The sequence below is a fragment of the Onychomys torridus genome, chromosome 10 (genome assembly GCF_903995425.1).
Source record: "Onychomys torridus chromosome 10, mOncTor1.1, whole genome shotgun sequence".
In the NCBI taxonomy this organism is placed as follows: Eukaryota; Metazoa; Chordata; class Mammalia; order Rodentia; family Cricetidae; genus Onychomys; species Onychomys torridus.
Window position 1 is genome coordinate 43,488,938 of NC_050452.1, and position 22,338 is coordinate 43,511,275.

The following is a 22,338-nucleotide window of genomic DNA, read 5'->3' on the forward strand; positions in this document are numbered from 1 at the left end:
AAAATAAAGGGGGCAGCCATGCACTTGCTGTGGCTCCGGCTCCTCAGTGGAGATTGGAGGGAGCTCGTCATTTGAGATATAAAATGTCCGGCGGACAAATACTTTTGGACAGTTACCTGGTTGAGAACTCTATCTCATCCAGCTCCGAGCTCCCCATGTTTCTGGGGTAACCGAGCCTTCTGCTGGTGTATAGCTGGTACCTGACAACTGGTTCTGTTGGCTCAGTGATGGGCAGAAAGATAAGAGAGTAAGCGGAAAGAAAGGAACGTACAGGCTGGGGGAGGAGTTCAGGCTGGACTGGGGAGAAGTTGAGGACGGCGGTAAACAAGCCAGCAGCTAAGCGTGGATGGCACATGGCATGGGATGATGGGCTTTACACTTACAAACCGTGCCCAGGGCGGGCAGAGCAGTGGCCAGCTGGGTCATCTGGAAATGCCATTTGGCTTTTGGTCCTGCCGAGGGGACTGCAGCTTTCCTTTACCTACTGGAATGGCTCTTCAGATTCCCCCCTCTGCAGGAGCCTCTCACTTCCCCCAAGTAGACAGCACACTCTTAGTCTCCCAGGTTTCTGTTTTGAAGGGTAGTGTGTGGTTTCTTCATGTGCTGGTGGACCATGCAGGCCATTTTCTGGTATGGTCCTAGACATATTTGCTCTGCTGATACAGTTTTTGAACCTGCTTCAGATGATAAGTTAAATGGTTCCTTACCCATAAGGGTTGTGTAGTGTCTGGTATCTTAAAATCTTTATGGCATTCAGACAATCAACATGACGTGAATGTATTGTCTGCACATTGACATCAGACTGGTGTCTGATATCATATAATAAGTGAGTAAAAAAAGAAAAGGCACAGAGCTCAAAGAGTCAGATGTGGGAGAATCAGTTGTTTGGAAAAGGGCTGTAATTGCGGCTGGTTCCTGGCAGAGCCATCAAGAAAGGGCATGGAAAGGTTACCGGATGGTGGGTCACGTGTAGGGACCCACATCCTCCTAGAAAGCCCAATTGCAGGTTTTGATTTGGTTTTAGTGTATCTACCAATGCTGATCTAATGCAGATGCATTTCAAAGTACAACATTTAAAAAATAATTCTTTTTAGGACAAAGGTTTTGTCAGGTTCAAAGAAGTGACTTGGGAGAAAGCAGTTACATTTAAAAATTCCTCCTAAGTATTATGTTAAATTGTAGCTTTTGTTGGGATTGTGTCCACATTTTAATCCAGTGAACTAGGTAGTGACTCCATGAGCTTTAATAGAATATCTGTTGGGTTTTTTTTCCCCTCCAAGTAAGTAGGGTTGGTTGAATTGGCTTTATAGTTCACATCCATGGCTGTGAGCTTTTCGTGTTTAGGTAATCCTTGACAAAAATTGCAATATAAGGGCTGGAGAGATGAATCAGTGGTTGTATGAGCAGTGTCTGCTCTTCCAGAGGACCCCGGTTTGATTCCCAGCACCCACATGGCAGCTTACATCCCTCTGTGATTCTAGTCCCAGGGGCTCTGACACCTTCTTCTGGCCTCCATGGCACTACGTGAATGTGGTGCATAGACATACATACAGGCAACCACTCATACACATAAAGCAAAAATAAACCTTTTTTTAACATTGCAATGTAAGATTTTTGTATTGGATTAAATGTGTGCTGTTGATCAATGTTTTCCATGTTAATCTTTTACAAGACAGTGATGTATTTATCTTTAGGTCCTAGACTTACTTGTCCACTGAGGTGCCGTCTTTTAAAGGAAGTTAGACTTCTAGAGTAGGGGTGTGGTGGTCTGAAAGAAAATGGCCCCCAAAGGAAGTGGCACTATTAGGAGGTGTGGCCTTGGTGGAGGAAGTGTGTCACTGTGGGGGCGGGCTTTGAGGTCTTTTCTCAAGCTTCCCTCAGGGTGACTGTCAGTCGACTTCCTGCTGCCTTCTGGGCAAGATGTAGGGCTCTCAGCTCCAGCACCACGTCTGCCTGCACGCTGCCATCATCCCTGTCATGATGATAATGGACTGAACCTCTGAAACTGTAAGCGAGCCACCCCAATGAAATGTTTTCTTTATGAGACTTGGCATGGTTGCGATGTCTCTTCATAGCAATAGAAACCCTACCTCTGACAAGGGGACAGTTTCTGGATAATCTGAAAAGGCTGATCATCTTGAATTAAGTTTTCACTTAGCTCCTGGCTGCTTGAGAAGGGGTCTTTCCTTTACTAGCCTGCACAAGGGAAACACTAAATATCTGCTGCTTGGTTTATTAATAGTATGCTTCTTCATTTCTGAATCTGTGATAATATCACGTGTAGCATTCTACCGAGCCTAGGATGGAGAGATAAGTGGTTGTTGGAAGAGTGAGACCCGGAATCACTAGCGGGAAGTGATCTGAATGGATGCTGGCTATCAATTCCGAATGGTCAGCATGGGACCCCCTCTCCAATGTCACCTTGAATTGTCAGTGTCTGGCATGCTGTCTATGATTGTTTGCAGGGAAACCCATGGCATCTCCTGGCTAAGTGAATGCCCGTTTTCTGCGATGATTGGGAAAGGAAACCACCTTCGTATGCTGCAGAAGGCCTGGCCTCTGGGCTTGACTTCAGTCCCAAAGGGTCTTCTTCCCTTTGGGGACCACGCTAATCATGTTGCCATGCTTTTCCATGTTCCATTCCAATCCCATCCTGGAAACAAGTCTTTAATTCCCTCCAGAAGATAGAAGTTACATTTTATGGTTATTAAAATAAACTCTGAGTCTAAAATTGCAGGCCTAGATGCATCCTTAGGTAGCCCCACAAGGTCCTGTACTTTCTGGGCTCTGGGCTAGGCCACCAGGCCCTGCCTGCACTAGTGCCTGTAAACAGATGTACGATCTAGACAGAAAAGACGTTAAGACCCTGAAGAGCCGGGAGAGGGCTTCTGTCTTCCCTTTCAAAGTCTTTCCTTGCTGGCTCCCATTTCTCCTCTGACATCTGCCTCCTCCTTGGGTGATTGACAGTAGGAACTCCATCTCTCACATGGATCCCAGGGCCTTCTGTGTGGAGGGGACAGCCACAGCTGTCAGCAGTCTAGTATGAATGTAGACGCTTCCCACGTGTGACAGCTTCCTAGGATGGAGGTGAGTGGATTTAGTCATCTTGGACAGACACAGCATTTTACAAGTCTTCAAAGAACAATTTTGCTGATGTTTCTGCCAGGAGGCAAAGGTGGTGCCCTCAGGCTGGTATTGAGGAAGGTGGGAAGCATAGGAAACTGGCTACCTTGTCCTGGTTTTGCCATCTGTTTACATGGCTGGTAGCTATACAGCTTATAAAAAGTAGGGAGTGTATATAGAGTTTTCAGTTTCTACAAGAAACATTAGGGTGTTGAATAGGGATTGGATTGAGCTCACAAACCTTTTTGGTAGTACTGACATGTAATCAATATTAGGTCTATTAATCTATGAACATGGAATGCCTTTCCATTATTTGGCTCTTCCTTAATTCCTTTTGATCATGTAGTAATGGTGTTTAGAGTTCAGGCTTTCCCCTGCTTCTTACCTCCTCCTTCTCCTCTCCACTCCCTCCTCCCTCTCTTCCTCTTCTCCTCCTCATTATTATTATTATTATTATATTGTTATCATTATTATTTGTGATTATATAGAAATACAACTGATTTTTGTATGTGCATTTTATATCCTGCAATTTTGCTGAATTCATTCATTCTAACTTTTGGGGTGTGTGTGCATGCATGCACGTACATTTACACGTGTGAGTGTGTGTGTATATATTTGGGATTTTCTACGTGTAAGGTAGTGTCATTTTGCAAGCAGAGTTAAGAATACAACTCAAGTTGTTTGTCTTGCATGGTGACTTTGTCTGAGACAGGCAGTAATATGTTGAAAGGCACAATTAGAATAATGTTGCTATTGTCTTCCTGAGCATAGAAGTGTTTCCAGTCACATATCATCAAATATGAACTGTGAGATATTTGTGTATGTTTCTATTATGATGAAACAGTTTTCTTTCTATGTCACGTTCATTGCTCATTTCAGTCATGAAAAAGTTGAATTTTTCTAATGCTTTTTCTGTATCCATCAAAATGATATTTTTCTTTTTTTCTGCTAATATATAGTATATTACATCAATTGATATAGATTAATTGATAATTCATATATTGAGCTATCCTTGTATTCCAGAAACTAATCTATTATAGACATGGTGTATAATCTTTAAAAAATACTATTGAACTTGGCCTACTATTTTGTTGAGGCTGTTTAATATTTATAGAGGGGCTGGGGGTGTGATTCAGTGATAGTCTCTAGTTTACATGCAAAGGGTCCTGGGTTTAATCTCCATCCATCCATCCATCCACACATACACACATACTTAGATATCTATATGTGCATGCTTATAAGAGATAATCCAGATAATGCTATTCCTATAGAATAAATTTGGGAGTAGAAATGCTAATTAAAAGTGGCTTCAGTATTCTTTCTTACCCCGGTTAGAATAGCCATCATCAGAAAACAAAACTAAACAAAATAACGCTGGTGAGGATGCAGGGAAAGAGAAGTTTTTCTTCACCGTTGGTGAGAGCCAATTGGTGTGGTGCAGACTTTAGAGATCAATGTGGAGGTTTCTCAGAATTAAACCTAGAACTAACATACGCCCCAGCTCATCCACCCCGGGCATATAGTTAGACTGCATGTCCTTCCACCGAGATAGCTGAAGATCTGTGGTCGTTGTACACGATAGTAAGGAAGCAGGACTACTGTAGAGTCCCATCAACAGATGCACGAGGGAACGAATACACACTGGCATTTTATTAAGCCACAAAGGAAATTGAAATGGTGACATTTCCAGGATGATGGACGGATCTAGAAAGGGTAAGACTGAGAAGGACACCTGTTGCCCTCTCTCATAGGTGGATCCTCGATTTTCATTTTTGTAGATGATGGTGTGACTGTGGCTATTAGTCCTGAAGCTAACATGGGCACCGTAAGTGAGGAAGAAGGGGTTTGAGGAGGTGGGTGGGGTGGTACAGGATGAGCAACATGAAGGGGAGAGGCAGCTACTCCAAGAGGGAGAGTACAAAGGGTGAGGGGGGATGGAAGAGGGTGATCGACAAAAGGTATATATGAGGATGCCATAACGAAACCCATTACTGTATACACTAACTTAAAAAACATTGAAAACACACATGGGAACGGGGGAGAGCTCAGCCGGTGAAGTAACTGCTATGCATGCATGATGGCCGCAGTTTGGACTCGCTGACACCCATGCAAAGCCAGCTGTAGCAGCCAGTATCTGTAACTGGAGGAGACCAGAGCATTCCTGAAGCGGGTCAACCAGTGTAGCCAATCAGTTGTCGTGAGAGGCCTTGTCTCAACAAATCAGCGATCTAGGAAGACACCGGCATTGACTTCCAGTCTTCATATGCACGCCCGGACATAGATGCATACATACACATATACACACGGTACACACACAAACGCCACAGGAGTACAACATTAACTCATTTGGACACCTGGGAAGTGAAACTGTCTAGTGACCATTGGCTGTTTCAAGGGGACTCACAGCACAGGGAATCTTTAGTTAAAGATGGCCTGACAGTTGACGGCATTTGAAGTAGGATTTACATCATCATCCCAAATGAAATCATCCCCCCTCCCCCAAAATGATGTTTAGCCTGATGGCTGTGACTGAGAGACTGATTTCTTGGCAAGTCTTTCTGGAAGACAATGCTGTAAAGAAACTTGGGTGTGTTCACCAAATTTCTCATTTATTCTGTAAACCGTCTTTATGGAGTGTGTATCTTCTAGCACAACCAGTAAAAACGAGCTGTTCTTTGTCACGAAGGGCTTCCTCAGTTTCCAGAGACACATGGTTACCACAGTGAGGCATTTTCTCTCTCTGTGTCTTCATTTCTATTAATGTTACTATGGCCGTTGACTCTTTCATGAAGCCCTTTCAGTCATGTCCACAGTTTATTCTGAGATACCTAGCTTCACTTCTAGCTTGGTCTGCAAAATGTGTGTGGCCAGCCCAAGACATGTGCAGATAGATTGCCTGGGTTCAGCATCCTCAGACTTGGAACTGAAGATGCCGCTGTGCCCTGTGCTGATGGATACTACAGCCTTTCAGCAATGTTGATGGTCCACGGCTGAGTCTAAACCTCTGGATGCCTGGGTTTGCGTTTTCATGGTTGTGTGTAGCTCTTGACTGCTTGCTCCAGACCGCCCCATTTCACAGAAAACTGAGTCTCAGCAGAAAAGCGAAGAAAAATCACACCTCCTCCCCCACTGTTCCTCTGCCCGCCACGACTGGACTCCTAAGTGTGAATCCCTGGCTGGCAGGGAACAGCGGCCACTCCCATTGGATGCCGCCATTCAGAGTGCTTCTTGTCCAGTTGCTCAGAGAGTTAGAACTTGGAATGTGGTGACTGATGGAGGAAAAGAAGGCAAAGAAGAGGAAAGCTAGGGGTTGGGGATTTAGCTCAGTGGTAGAGCGCTTGCCTAGCAAGCGCAAGGCCCTGGGTTTGGTCCTCAGCTCTTGGGGGGAAAAAAAAAAGAAAAGGAGAGCTAATGAACACCACCCTTAACCTTAGAGCATGGCAGAAACAAGTTTCATTTGTATGTTTAAACATGACCTTTCCCCTTGGCCATCTGTTCTGCTCTGGAATTTGAAGAACCATAAACATTTCATCCTCTCCTCCAGAAGACCATTGCTGTTGTCTACCTGTGTCTTCTGGGCAGTACAGCAAGTCAGGCTTCTCACAGAGAAGCAATGGGGCCTGGCCGAGGGATTGAAGAAGAGAGGGAGTAGATTGACATCCCAGGTAGGCTCTGGATTGGAAGACTAGATGACTGACTTATAGCCATTATACATTAGGGTTAGTTCTCTGTAGAGTCGATACTGTTGAACACTGGATGTCGGTGTTTATAGTGATAGCTCAACATGGGACAGACACCCAGGGCCAACCCTGGTCCTTCAGCCCTTGCTGCCCCTGGGCTGGAGATGGCTGTTACTCATGTCATGTCAGATCCTTGCAGCTTCAGACATCTTTGTATCCATGGCTCTAAATTCCTGGTTGGTGTAAGGTTGAGTCGTGTGCTCACACCTTGGTTGCACAGGACTCTGGAAAGATGAGTACATGGCCATTTTTATGTCGAGAAGGATGTCTCCTAGCAAAATTCACAAAGTGAGGGATTCCCTAAATATGGGATCAGGGTTCCAATGCTGTATATTCTCTCTCCTTTGCCCGTCAGATAGACCCACGGAGAGAAGCTACAGTTGGACTTGGAGAGAGGAGAGAGGTAGCAGTTGAGATGTTTATCCACCTGAAATGATAGCAGGTGAACTTGTGACAGCCAAGATGGTTGACTTTTTTTTAAATTGCACTGATTGACTGATTTTGTCGATGTGATCTGTGGGTGCACACAGACAGACCTAGGTGGATGTGCGGAGGTCAGAGGACAGCTTGTAGGAATCTGTCTCTGAACTGAGGACATCAGACTTGGTGACAGGTGTCCGTGGCCACTGTGAACATCTCGCCAGGCCACCCAGTTCTTGCTGGTGCAGTGGTGTCTGGGGCCCCTTTGCTTTTGCTCTGTGCTAACTGATGTAAACCACAGCTGTGGAGACTGGTTATCGTTGACTTCTCGCCCCGTTCCCCAACGTAATAAAATGAAATAAATGAAACTGACTGAGCAGCTTGATTACCCAGAAGGAGCTAATTAAGATTTATCTGTTTCCTTGTTTATAAACCAGACCTTGAACTTTCCCATCAGTCTGTCTTTTATACTTGGGTGGTTTTATGCATTTCATTGATTGATTTCCACTCTATTAAAGACTGTGTGTGTTGTGTGTGTGTGTGAGAGAGAGAGAGACGTACATGTGTGGATGTGTACATGCCACTGGATGCACACCAGCACAGGACATCAAGTGTCCTTTTTCTCTGATGTATTGCCCTTGAGTCTGGGTCTCTCACTAAACCTGGAACTTGTAGTTTATAAGCTATACTGGAGGCTCCCAAGCCACAATGTCTTCCTGTCCCCCTCTGACCCTCAATTCCCCAGCACCAGGATTACAGACGCTGCCATGCCTGGCTGGAGATCTGAACTCAGGACCTCATGCTTGCACAGCAAACCCTTTTACCCCACTGACTCATCTCCAAGCCATAAAATTTCATTATTTTTGTCTTTTTGTTGTTGTTTTTTTAAGGCAGGGTTTCTTTGTGTTGCTCTGCCTGTCCTGGAACTGACTGGCCTCAAACTCACAGAGATCCACCTGCCCCTGACTCCTGAGTGCTGGGATTAAGGGCATGCTCCACTGCTGCCACCGCCACCACCTGGCTAAAATTTCATTTTTAAGTTGCAGTCATACAGATCTATACCTTGCCAGTTCCTGCTCCATTTATTTGCATTATCATTTCAGTGGTGCACCTTCTCTGAATTCACTTAGTTCTTCTTTGGTTATTAGCTTCCATATAACCAATTAGTAAGTTTATATTGAAGTTTCTTTTTGATTTGTTTACAATTTGTGGTGATCTGTGTTGTTCGTCAGCTTCACGGGATCTAGAATCGCCTGTGAGGTGGTCCTCTGGCATACTGTGGAGCGTGACCTTGATGATGTTACTTGGGGTTGAACAGGGCAGCAGTATGCATTGATCATGTTCTGTTTCCTGATTATGGATGGGATGTGACCAAGTTCTCTAAGCCCTAGTCACCTTGATTTCCCGGCCATGGTGCACTTGAACTATGGACTGAAACAGATCCTTTTGTTAGCACAGCAGCAGGAAGAGGTGCTAAGATTCCGTTTTACACACTGAACATTGACTTCCTCTTGAGGATGCTTTTGGTATTAAAGGTTTAGATCTTTTATTTTTCTTCTAATACCTGCCCTTCATTCTTCAAGATACTTAATGTATTTTCACAGGCTGTCTCTGCACTCTATTATGGCTTTTTTTTTTCTCTTAAGTATCATACTAATTTCTGATTTTGCTCTGTGTTTTTTTTTCCTACCCTGTTTATTCATCCTCAGATTCTCAAACAAGATCAAACACTGGCCTGTCTTACAGGTTTTCTGTGTTTCATTTTATGTGATGATTTTTCCTTGGTGTCCTCTGCTCTCTTGTCCTCTCTAGACAATTTACCCCTGTGGCCATTTGCTCAGTGGTTTGACCCCCATGTGGGAATTCTGGATTGACCTGCTTATTGGATGCCACCTCTTGACTTTGACCCTTTGGGGAGGCATGTTGCACAGTGGCTTCTTTAGAAAGTGTAGGTGATGTGATCTGGCCCGTGTGAAAACATCATTTAGTCCCCCCCTTTCATGGTATGCTGAATTTAAAGTAGGATTCATTTTCCCTGGAAACCTTGGTGGGCTTCTGCCATTTTCTTCTGCTCCCAGGTTTGTTGGTGTTTTAATTGTATTGTGAGGTGCTGTTCCTTACATTTTCTTTGTATGTGACTTAAAACAAAACAAAACAAAAACCAAAACTCCTTTAGCTTTGCTTTCATTTTCATTCGTGTGTCTACTTCTGTGTGTGTGTCATGTGTGTGCAGGTGCACATGGAGGCCAGCAGGGGGCATAGGTGGCCGAGACATGTCTTTGGCTGCTAGGGTTATTGTTTTTGTTTGTGTGTGAATTGTTATTGATCATGTGTTTTTGAAGTTTGCGTCCAGGGTTGACTCTGATCCCTCCCATGTTCTTCTTGACTATCACTGTAGCATCTCTACCACACAACTGCTGGTCCCACCCATCATTTGTCTGTATGTGATGGTCCTGGGCAAGGCGTGGAAACTGGTGGCATTGACATAGAATGGCTTTCAGAAGCCCCTTTGCCCCTTGTGCTAACTGTAGATCTTTGTCTTGACCTGGGTAGTTTCTCCAGAAAAGTCTTCACATCTCCTACTCTGCCAGTGCTCTGGGAGCCTAACAAAGAAAGGGCTTTAGGGTTCTCTAGGCTGAGTGCAAATTTGGACACCCCCCCCCCCCCCATTGCCCACCACTTACTGTTCCTGGTCCTTGAGTCCCGATCCTCTCCGCATCCTTACACAAGAGCAAACCTGAATTTTCTGCTGAGGGAAGAGAAGGGAAATGGCAGCTTCATGGCTAGGGAAAGGTGTTGAAACTTCGTACTTAAGATGCTTTGTGGCGGCTGCCCCCACCTGCCTTCTTCTTACAGCCCCCTTTTCCACTGTAGCTGCACCTTGATATTTATAAGGTTCTGTGCCCAACTTCTTGACAGCTCTGAGGGTAGACATTTAAGTTGTCTCTGTCTGGGCTTTGAAGTGTCACTCATTGGAGGCCTGTTTGTTGTCTGTGTCTTCCAAATTATTTCCACTGCCTTTGTCTTCTTCTGTTCTTTGGCATCTTTGGGGTTTATTTCTGGCCCTCACTTCATGGCATTTATAAGGGAATGGTGTTGCACACATGGTTATCATCTGCCACGTGTAACTGAAGTTACCAGTTAATCTGCACTGAAGAAGGATTCTTGTGGTTACTCTCATCCTTCAGGCTTTTTCAGAGATAGTCACTCTCACTTTCGAAGTGAACTGCGTGAAATATCCTGACTAGGGTGGTGTATATGTAATGGGGGGAAAGTCAGTTAATGCTACAAACTGAAGTCTGGCCTAAAAGCCAGCCGTAAGAATAATGCCACAAGAATAACTTTTCCAACATTTTGGAATATGGCTTCTTTATAAACCTTAGGGTTTTACAGAACCACCATCCCAGGTGGGTCAATCTTTCCTAGTTTTCTTTAAAAAAAAAAAAAAAAAAAAGACTTGAGTTGGAAGAAACACTGTTTTCTGGGGACTACTGTCTCCAGCATTGTGTTCTGCAAGGACTGGCGCTCCCATGAAGAACACCTCTACAGATTCAATGGAAGAATGGTGGGCAATCCTCCATTACTCCGGTACAATTCATTCAAAGACAATAGTGCCAAAGGCTTCTGTCACTGGATATATAAACACAACTCCAGAATCAGGACCAAATATCACCTCTCGTCCAACTTTCCTTATCATCCTTAAACGTACACATATGAGCGACATTAAATGGAGTCGGCAGGGGCTTACACTCTCTCTGTCTCTGTCTGTCTGTCTCTCTGCATCAATAATAGTTGAAAGAGAGGTTATGTATTCAAGAGGAAATGGGGAGGCATGGGAAGAGTTGGAGTGGATAGAGGAAGAGGTGGAAAATGATGTACATTGAATACTCACAAAATTATAAAAAACAAAATTTGAATCAAAAAAGACCCTTGCAAATTCTAGTTATCAATACACTGTTCTAAAATATAAGAGGAAGAATGAGGAATTCCGTGCAGTGTTTAATGTAATTAAGGTACATCAAGGATCCTTTTGCTTTTCTCGTCTGTTGTAAACAAAATGGCAGCCAGTTCCAATTTGAAGGGTTTTCGAATCCTGCAGGGTTTGAGTGATTAAAGCAACATGATCTGGCTTCTGGTAGAGCCGATAACACCTTAAAGAAGTGTGCAGCTCCATACGGTGGAGTTAGTGGTTTCTGCTTTGAACACCTTGTGATCCCTGTTGGTAAATCAAGGTTGAGAGTCTGCGGAGGTTCTGGGAGGAAGTGTTCCTGCCTGAGGACTCCTGTTGCCTCGTGACAGACTCACTCCAGGGGCATCTGTTTTGTGGTAAAACTTCCTAGAAGTGTCTCTGCACTAAGCAACGGGCAGGAAGTACTTCTGTCTTAAAACCAAAATAGATGCTCTCCCTCATTATCGTAGCTCACACACGCACAGTTTTAATGAGATGGGCACATCCCTTGTGGTTTTCACAGATTTAATGATCAGATTATTTAATGTAGAGCTGAGGGGGAAGTGGCCTTGCTAAAACAGATGATGGAGATGTTGCTGGAAGTTAAAATAACAACTTTATTCTCTTTCTGTGTTTTTTTTAGAGTGTTTTTTCATTTATTATTTTTGACAATTCTTAAAGATATTTGCTTGTCTTACTTTAGTATGTTTTGGTAGATGTATATTTTTCTCACTTTTTTTTTTAGAATATTATCTTGGTGCTGGGGATATAGTGTTTTTGTTTGTTTTATTTTTTAGATTTATTTATATTTTATGTATATGTATCTGCAAGCCAGAAGAGGACACCAGAGCTCATTACAGATGGTTGTGAGCTACCATGTGGGTGCTGAGAATTGAACTCAAGACTTCTGGAAGAGTAGCCAGTGCTCTTAACCACTGAGCCATCTCTCCCGTCCATTTTTCTCACTGTTTTAACATCAAAAGACCCAGGGACACAGTAATTCTTTTCAAGAAGAATTGGGTGTGGTAGGATTCTGTGTAGTCCTGGCTGTCCTGGAACTCACTCTGTAGACCAGGCTGGCCTCAAACTCATAGAAATCTTTCTGCTTGTCTCCTGGGTGCTGGCTGCTTTGCAGAATGTTCTGCCTGTTTTTGAAAGTGTAATAAAAACAAATAAAGAGAAAACCAAATCATTGGAGGGAGATAAGGGGTAGATCCCCACAGATGTTGGCTGGCAGAGGAAGGACCTACAAGGGGCAAGACTGACATCCAGTTCATCACGACTTTGTCAGCCAGTGCCGGCCACACTTGTAGAGTCTGACCCCAAGCTGTTTATTTTTGACATATTTGAGCATGGTACACCTTTGGAGAAAAGTGTCCTGTGACAGTTATCACAACAGAGCTTAAGGCATGATTGCATGGGAACTCCTTTGCAAAGCACGTATCTTTTTGTAAAGTGCCTCTTCCATAAGAATGGGTTCTCTTAACCGAGAAATGATGCTCAGGATGAGGGTCTAGGGAGGGAGCGTCTGGGGTGAGCATAATAGTGGATGGACTTTTTTGCAAAGTACATGAGACCTCTTTGATAAGAGTGGGTACTGTTGACTGAGAAACAATGCTCAGGAGTCTAGGGGGATTTGGGGAAAGCCTGGCTCTCCAGATAGCACAAGATCACCAGATTATTAACTGCATCTACTTCCAGCCTTCTTGACCGAAACTGACGTAAATCCCTTCTGTTGAAGAGAAAAGCCTGCAGGTTTAATGTTCCTGGTTTCTCTAGTGCTACCTGTGAGCGTGAGAACCTTTGACCCTCCACAGTAAGGTATAGGAAGATGTTTCACACACTGCTAGCTAACAGATTTGTTCTATAACAGTTACCGCAAAGATTATTCTTAAAAAGAGGAAAAAGCCGAGGAAGATTCTGTAAAGAAAGAAAGAACTTCAGCTAGATGCTAAAGGAGAAACAGGAGCAGGAAAACAAAATAGAGAATAAAAACTCAAATCTGGAAGTCATATAATATTTGTATTTCTTCTTGAATAGTTATGGACAATTTATTTATTAGCCAAAAAGCAGTGTTTATCAGAAATATTTGGCTCAGGCCAGCCTAGGCAACATGAGACTCTGTCTCAAATACTAAGAATTATAATCATTATTGTTACTGTTTGGAGAAGAGCCTTGGCAGGGTAATGTAAATCACATAGGGCTGTCTCACGGTGGGTTATGTACTCTGTTTCTACTTAAAAGTTTCGTTCATCTTTTTCTCTTTCCAGAGCCTTCTATTCTCACTGAGAGCTGTGTGGAGGGAGGCATCATGAGCCTATTTTACAGATACAAAGGCTCATTGCCCCTACAGCCTCTTACGAGTACAGTGAGAAAGCTCTCAATTCTCCAGGTTTCAAGTATGTTCTTGGTTTCCAGAGCTAGCTCGCAGGAGAATCACTGTTTCTATCGTTTCTGGAGATTTCCCTTACTAAATTTCTCTAAAAGAAGTCTTGTGGAAGAACAGGAGGTCACTCAACAAGTAACATCAAAGGGCCTGGGTTAGACTTGGCTGTGTTTGTACTTCGTGACTTCAAACGCTTAAGGACTAATACTGGAATTTTCTAAGAGCTAAGAAATCAACAAAGAAGGCTTCTCAACAGTCTTGTATGTTCAGTCACCATGCACACTTCAGACCTTGTTTGTAGCTTGGTATGTTAAGCTTCGTTCTCTCATACTTCAGTACTTTGGTTTTAAAAACCATTGCTGAGTTGAAGAAAAGGGAAGCTTGGGACTTCAGGTAGCTCTTCAGGGTGAGAGGGGAAGCAGCCTGAAGAGAGAAGGCAGTGGAACATCCTCCAAACCTAGTGACCACAGACAGGCCTTGGGCCAGAGGACAAAAGCCCTGTGCACCCCGAAGATTCTGAGAACCTTGCCACTGGCCTATACCAGGTTGCCCATATCCAGGTCCCCCAGCACATGCGTGCGTGCGTTCACGCACGCACGCACGCACGCACGCACACGCACGCACGCGCAAAGTCAGTCTTACACTCCGTCTCCATGTGATCTTGGCTTCAAGCCTGTGTCAAGAACTTGCCTGTGACTCTGCCTCTTTGTGGTATGGTTTGTAGCTGGTGATGGCGCTTCAGTGGTCCTTCTGATTTTCAGTTTGTCCTGTGTGCCTCCTGGTGGAAGAAAGCCAGCTCCTGTGGATCACGGCAGACCTGTTTCTTCCCCTGGGAGCGCCTGTGCTCATGTTCCAACACAGCAAAATAATTAGTGGTGTCATTGATGATCGTCTGCTACCAAACAATGATTAATCATACTTCGAATTCTCAGAGAAAAACATTAATCCTCTGTGGTTGAAATTAAACCCATCTAGTGCTGAGACAGGTAGTCTTGTCAGTTATTGTGAAAATCTTGACCGTTCTAGTGACTTACTCCTTGGAATTTTTTTTTTTTTTTTTAAAGCAGAAATCTCACCATGTTGTAACAGCAGGATGATGGTGCATCGTGATTTAATGAGTCACAGGCTATGTTATTTTTGTAGAACACAAGTCGCCTTCTTGGTAGTTCATGCTATTATTCCTCTGACCAAAAAAAAAAAATGTTCACTGGGCAAAGCCAGTATTCAAATTTTGTTTGCAAATTCATCTTTAAGGTCAGTATCACCAAATACTTGCACAGGAATGCTATCCTGAAATAGTTAAGCAAGGACCAGTGGTGGCTGGGGCTGTTGACATAAAGTATTTACTTTGAAGAAAATTCTTAGCATTTTTGCCCCACGTCAGCACAATAAGAATTTGCGGGAGAGGGGGGACACATTAATGTACTTGTCAAGGATTAATGACCTGCTGGAGCATTTGTGGTGGGGAATATGTTATGGATAGTATCATAAATACAGTAATTAGAAAGCTGCACACTAAACACTTTGGACTGGCAGATAGATTCCTTCCATGCCCTGGCTTGTATTCAAGTGAGTACTGTGTTGTTTATCTTGCTCCCTTGCCTTCTTGAAAGTGGAAAGGGGAATGGTTGTCTCAGAGGGTTGTTTTTGCACTGCCAGTGCGCTCCATGGTCAAGTGTAAGCCTGGAAAAAAGCACTTGGAGATGTATTGTTCTCAGCATATTCCTTACTGATCATGGACAGAATCAGACTGGAAAGATCAAGTTAGGGAAACAAAACAAAACAAAAAACCAACCAACCAACCTGTCACATACTAGTAAACTGCCCCTCCCTTTTGGAAGCTCTATTATTGCGATCCTTTCCAGGCAGATATCAATTACAGCGTTCTTCTGTGCACTACATGAGATGTGTTCAGTAGGATCTGTGAGGCCTCGGAGCTGACGTGTTGAAAGGGAATGGCAAACACATTAAGGCAGCACAGACTGCACCTGGGATGAATTTTCGAGGTAGTGAGGCATGATGCTCTCCTCACTATTTATCTTGTGGTCCCCATGGGTCAAAAAGCCCAGCAGGTTGCTGTGAGGTTGAGCATGGGGGAGGAGAGGCACCCATGCTGTTAGAATGATGATCCTGCCCTCCAGAAGGACAGCAAAATAGGTAAACAGATGTTGTCTTCAACTCCTGTTCCTTTGTTTGCTCAGAATCTTTGAGCCTGCTTGTTTCCCACTTAAAGAGCACCGTTCCATAATTTCAGAGCCCAACCTTGTGCTATTTATTTACGAATCCATAAAGACTCTCTTTTATGTAAAATGAATGTAGTTGGATGCAGTTTACAGTTTTCCTTTGAGTCTGTCAGGTTAGGACAGCCAGGCTGTTTCTGTTCTCACCATTTAATTGGCCTCCTTACCCCTTAGCTAGGAAAATTATTCAGTCAGATACTGGTTTATTGGATCCTTCCACATTTGTTGCGTGCTGACTGTCTTCCATGCTCCGGGGATACAAAAATGAATGACCCAGTTAGTGGCTTCTGCTGGCTCTAGTACTAGATCTATGGTGGCTAACCCCAGTGAAGACCACATGGTTCTTCGAGACTGTCACCCCGGTGGTGGCCTGGATCACATTTCTGTATAGAATAGGCAGACCGTTAGAACAGCCTCAGGACTTACGAGGCCACAGAGACTGCCGAGAGGTGGCACATCTCCTCAAGGTGTTTTTTCATTGTGTTTGGTTTCTAGTGAACATTCCTGCTTTTGCCATTACCAGACTTATTCTAGTATCTGTGCTTCTCCATGCATCCCTAACCCTGTTGGGGAAAGCCTGAGGTGGGATGTGTGTGGGCGGTTTCAGAGGCATTGGGCTAAGATGTCTCCGGCAGGTGTCCTGCCCAATCCACTCAACTCCCCCTACCCCTGCTTTTATTTGCCAGTGTCTGCCTGTTGCCGCTTAGGTGGGTTATGCTTTTAGAAGTTGGAATATGGCTCACAAAGACTGGCAGATGGTGAGCCGTAACCATGACTTTAGTTAATGAAACTGTAAGCAAACCTTGGGAACGTGGGAACGTGGGAACGTGGGCACCCGGGCACCCAAAGCCTAAGGTGGTTTCAGGAAGGGCTTTCTTCCACACCATCGCCTATGCACTGCCTTAATTCTAGCGGGAAATGGGCTTCCTTGCTTTGATAGCTACCAGCGTGCGTGTTTGTTTACCTTTAAACAGGGTTAAATGGGTTTCATTGGGGGGGGGGGGGCGGCAGGGGTTGCATACCAGAGACCAATAATGATGAGATCTGTCTCCTCAACTACGTGCTTGTCACTCATTCCCCACAGAACTGTCCCAAGCTTTTGCTCGCTCTCTCTCTCCCCTCTTCCTTTCCTTCTGTGTATGATGTGTGTGTGTGTGTGTGTGTGTGTGTGTGTGTGTACGACGCAAGTGCAGATGTCAATGTATACAAATGCAGGGGATGGAGGAGGACATTGAAAACCCTCCTCTAGGATATTCTCGGTCTCTCTGTGTCTGTCTGTCTCTCTCTGCCACAGGGGTTCTAGACAAACCTGAGCTTACTGTCTTGACTAGGCTGTGCTGGTTGACCAGTGAGCTCTTGGGATCTGCCCGTCTCTGCCCCCTCACCACACTCCTCCACCGTTTTCTAGCACAGGAGGCCTTACATAGCTTTGATGTGCATTCTGGGGACTTGAACTCATGACCTCTTGCTTTCACCCCAAGTGTTTTTACAAATATGACCTGCCATCTCCCCAGCATTGCCGTGTATGCTCAAGAATGGAAATGTCATTTGGGCTGCCTTCTGTAATACGCCCCCCCCCCCCTTTCTGCTGTGAATGTAGCATGACCAGATTAACCTTTACGCTCCTTCCAATGTCAAGGGGTGTAGATGTTGTTCAAGGAAGTCCCTTCATCTGAACTCCTGCCCACTCTCCTGCCTCTGGCGAGCTATTCACCCTTTCCCCCTCCCTCCTGTTCTCAGCGCCTTCCTTCACACTCTCCTGATTCCTTCAGTGCAGAGCTCTGTGCATCTCCTGGTACTTCAGCTCTTACAAAGTGACTCGTCCCCTGACATGCTCTTCCACTTACTCTGCTGATGCCATACTTGTCTCCCCCATGCTGCTAACTCAGCCTTCAGTCAAGGTGGCCAGCGACTTTTCAGTGTCAAAACCAAAAGCGGTTTTGGTTTTCGTTTTCATTTGCCTCCGTATCCCATGGCACTTCTCCGGAGACCTCTGGAGCCTACTTTTCACTACAAGGTCATGGCTGGTTTCCTGGTCTGTCGTTGCTAGCGCCTGTCTCTTGGCGCTAATGGTACAGGCTTCTCTCTGCCCATAACCCTTCCGTGATTCAGTGACATTGCCTCTGTCTCTGCCCCCCTCTCTCTCTCTCTGTGAGTTCCTTATCGCTTTGTATCTGGTTGTCTTCTTCCCCAGGCCTCGAATCTTCCACACCTCAGTTTTTAATGCTGCACACTGACATTGGGGTCTTGCTCTGCCTTCCCCGGTGGTCTATACTTCACATCTGCTACCATTGGTCTCAAGTTGTTCTCCTTTTAGCATCTAGATGTTTCCAAACGCTACTTTGTCTCATCCTGGCCCTGCTCACGTCTGCCATCCCAGTCTTCCCCCAGCCTCTCCTGTCTGCATGGCTGTAACAAGCAGGCTGGCCTCTCGACTCACACTGCTTCCAGCCCGCCCCTTTGGATCCATCCAGAGAGAGGAGTCCATCTGAAACCCACATCTGACCCAGGCTTAGCTGTCTACAGCCAGGCCTGCTCAGAGATCTCTGAAAGAGGTACAGAGTTGCCAGCTGGCTCCCCAGTCTTCTTCCCTGGATGACAACATGGGTGTCACTCTAGAGAGGGACCAAGAACTATAAGCCATACCACGCAGTTTCTCTCCACTGCCTTTACCATCGTTTTGATGCTCACCACGCTTGGCTAACTCCAGCCCAGCCTTAGACACAGCAGACACCCTTTGTTCCTGGATGCATTCCCTGACCTTTTCTCGTCTGGGCTGGAGGCCTCTACTGGATGACTATCAAATCATTGCGTTCACCCACTGCCCTACAGGGCCCTTTCTGAAGTGGAGTCACTGCTTTATTCATCTCGTTTGTTGTTGAATGCTGGACTCGAGTAAGGATGTAACCTGTGCTTTTTAAAGGAAAAGTTAATGATAGTAAGTTAATTGATGCCCACAAAAATGTGTAAAAGTGTGCATATTTGTTACCTTTAGAAGGGAACACAAAGGGGTCTTCTATACAGAGTATAGAAGTAATTGATGTGTCAGATGTGTCCTTTCCTTTCCTTTCCTTTCCTTTCCTTTCCTTTCCTTTCCTTTCCTTTCCTTTCCCTTCCTTTCCTTTCCTTTCCTTCCCCCGTCCCTCCCTCCCTCCCTCCTTCCTTTCTTCATCACTTTGAAATGTAGCCTCTCCAATTCAATATATTTTCTTTTTTCCTTTTGAGTTTACAAAATATTATTAGTGGGATGTTAGTTCAGGTGTCATAATGAGCCAGGCTGGTACCATCCTTGACATTGACTAAGGAGATGCAGAATCATCACAATGTTGTGGGATTGCCGGACTTTACGTCCCGGACCAGGGATTCTTAGGGACCTACCCTTTTGTCATACTCACTGCAGGGGCCACATGCTAACCCATGCCTGCCTGCAGGGACAGAGCGATTTCTTCCCACATGTGACAATGAATAATTCATAAACATGGTTATCTGGAAGGAGGTGGTCATCATTAGCATTTTAATGAAAAAAATGTGATCATTATCCTAAGACTGTTTTATTTCTACCTTTTTTGTGTCCTCTCCCTCAACAGCTAGCCATCTCACTGTTTCCAGAGTCCTTGGGAGTTCCGGAGTCCCCTGCTAACACGCTGACTGTCGCTATGGGCAGAAGGTGCCCCCAGGCTCGAGAGTGTCCAAGCAGCTCATGTATGTATGCCACTGTGTACGTGTGTCTTTCTTCCTCCTTCTGTCCTTCTCCCTTTCCTTCCTCCCCTTTCTCGTCTCTTGGGGAATATCACAGGACACTAACCTGTGAATGCTTATAAGATATATGCGAGAGTATTTAGAAATGGAGACGAACGTTTTGTTCTAAGTTTTTCATATCAGATGGTGGAAAATGTTACCTAAATCAGTATTTTTATAATCGAGTACTTCTCTAAGATCAGGTGAGTCTTTAGTGTCTCAATGTATTCATTCATACATAGCCTTTAAAATGCTTTTTCTTTTTTCATCACAATGTATAAAACATTTAGAACAATAGGAATACCACAAATTAATAAGCATTTCCCAGTGACTGTTTTAATTCCATTAAAAACAAAAAACAAAAACAAAAACCCTACTCTCATCCTAGAGAGACACCAGCCAGCATGTCTTTGTTTTGTGTGCTTTGGGTAGAGTAGCTTATTTCCTGTGTCTCAGTGTTCTCGGAGGGGAGACACCCGGGCCTGGAGATGGCTCTCTGCCTTTCAACCCTGGAGCTCCTCCAGCAGGCTTTGGGAAGTGCTGTGGTTGCTCTTCTGATGGTCCTTACCCCCTGAAAACTGAACATTGCGGGAAGAGAATTGACTACCCCCGTCTCGTGGTCTCTCCCTCTGTTGATGTCTTTGACCGTCTTACTTCTTACTTACTTTGGTCTTCCAGCTGTGTAGATAATTCATGTATTTTCATGACTTCCCTTTGGAGGCTCTAGAATTTTGGCTTCAGGTCAGGGGTGCCTTGGGATGTCTCCTCCACACTTGTTTTGCTCCTAGAGTGATGTTTATTTTTCCTCACCCTGCAGCCCCATTTCCTTGTACAGATCAGGTTTGTTTTCTTCCTAGAAAAGTTGGAAAGCTCTTGGAATGCTTGTGTAGTAAGCGTGGTCATTAGAAACAGTGGTGTTTTAGTAGCCATGGGGATGGATTGCTCATCCCAATAGCAGAGGTTCCCATCAACCACTAGCAGCAAGCCGGCAGCCTTGGGGCAAACAGGGATCTCTCTAAGAGCTCTGCTGGTGCTGGAGAGATGGCTCAGTGATCAAGTAGCTATTCTTCTTGAGGACTGACCCGGGTTTGCTTTATAGCAGTCCCAGGGTGACTCAAAACCATCTGTAACTCCAGTCCCAGGGATCCTTGTCCTCTTCTGGCCTCTGGTGATACCAGGCACACATATGGTGCACGTACATACATGCAGGCAAAGCATCTATACACATGAAATAAAAAGAAAGAAATCTTTAAAAACATAATTCAAACAAAAAGCAAAATGAGCTGCTTTTAGAAAGAGTGTCTCCAGGGTAACACGTGTACCTGGGTGCTGTGCAGGGAGACGGACACTGTGGCCAATGCCTGTGGGAGCTGAGGGTGGATCTCTATATTTTTAAACTTTAACATTTTAACTGGTTATGTAAATACCTATGTAATCTCTGTTTTGTCCCTTACCCTCAAAGCTGAAATAAACTGTGATCTTAGTGGGGGGGTGGGGATTCCCTACCCCTTCCGTAAGGGGAAGCTGAAAGGCATGTACCACTATTGAACCACTGTTGATTCACGTGCCTTGGTAGGCGCTGACATTTCCTTCTTGGCCTACAAAATTGCTAATTTCATGGGGTCTGTTCAGAAGTGTTTTGAGGGTGATTCTTCCTTCAAAATGATTACAGTTCCATTGCTTGGGCTCTGAGAGGAATGGAAGAAATAAACTTATACAGAAGACTCGCCTTTGTGGAGACGCTTTTCCCCCACCACCTGGGAACAGACACACCCCCTGCCAGCCATGCGATTTTCTAGAATGTTCTGGAAGGTTCTGAGTCGCACAGGCCTGTGCTGCCTGTAACTTTCAAGGAATCACTTCTTTCCCTCTAGAGGTGTTTCCTAGCTAGAGCTCTCTAGGAGAAAACTATCCCTACCCCGCTTTCACTGGACCACTCCTAGCTAGCTGGCCTCCCAGAGGAGGTGGCTTCCGATTGCTGCTCCAGGGCTTCCGCTAAGAAGGTCACTTGTGTCTATTTGGGATGGAAGGAGAGTGTGTGACCCCCTTTTCCAAGGGTTGTATGTCACCTGGGATTGCCCATTCCAGGAGCTAGAAGGTGGCTCTCCCCTCTTAGTTCCGTCTCTGTGGTTTGTTTGTTTGTTTGTTTGTTTGTTTGTTTCTGGCGTTACTCCTCCGCAGTCTCCATTATCCGTGTGGCCCATTCTCTTTTCCATTCTCTTCCTCTCTCCTTTGCTTTCGCTTATCCTGATGACTCCATGAGGTTTGCTTGAGGAGATCTGCACCCTGGCCTCTAGGCAACCTTGGACTCAGTGGACCTGTCTGCTCTCATGTAAGGCGAGGAAACTAAGATTATTCAGGCCCCAGTGCCAGGCCTGTGTCTTAGTAAGGTCATACTGTTCCCTGGGTAGTATTCCACAGAAAACAACAACAAAAATATCTCTTCTGTTTATAATTTTATCATCAAGTGTGATCAGAATAGCAGTCAAGGGTTGGCAGTACACACTGCTATACTCTGGGTTGTCTTTGAGGCTCTTATGTCAAATTGGAGTTTTGATTTTCATTCTGTTTGGGGATCTGCGTTGCAGCAGTAAGTATCCTTTTACACGGGAGGGTGTTCCTCTGTAAAGGAATGTGGACTGGCATCTACTGAGCCCCAGAATAGGGAATGAAGGAGCCACAGCTGACATTTCCTGATCTTTTAAAACAGTTACTTGTGCTTTTGTTAAGACCTGAGTTTGA

The 22,338-nt window shown here is 44.8% G+C and overlaps 1 protein-coding gene across 8 annotated transcripts in view; it reads left to right on the plus strand.

The window, feature by feature from the left end:
* Apbb2 (amyloid beta precursor protein binding family B member 2) overlaps window positions 1-22,338 on the plus strand; it is a 331,671-nt gene that overhangs the window by 122,818 nt on the left and 186,515 nt on the right. For all 8 annotated transcript variants that reach the window (XM_036201553.1, XM_036201554.1, XM_036201550.1 and 5 more), the window contains one exon: window positions 19,446-19,560. The gene's annotated coding sequence lies outside the window, so the exon portion shown is untranslated. The remainder of the gene's footprint in view (window positions 1-19,445; window positions 19,561-22,338) is intronic.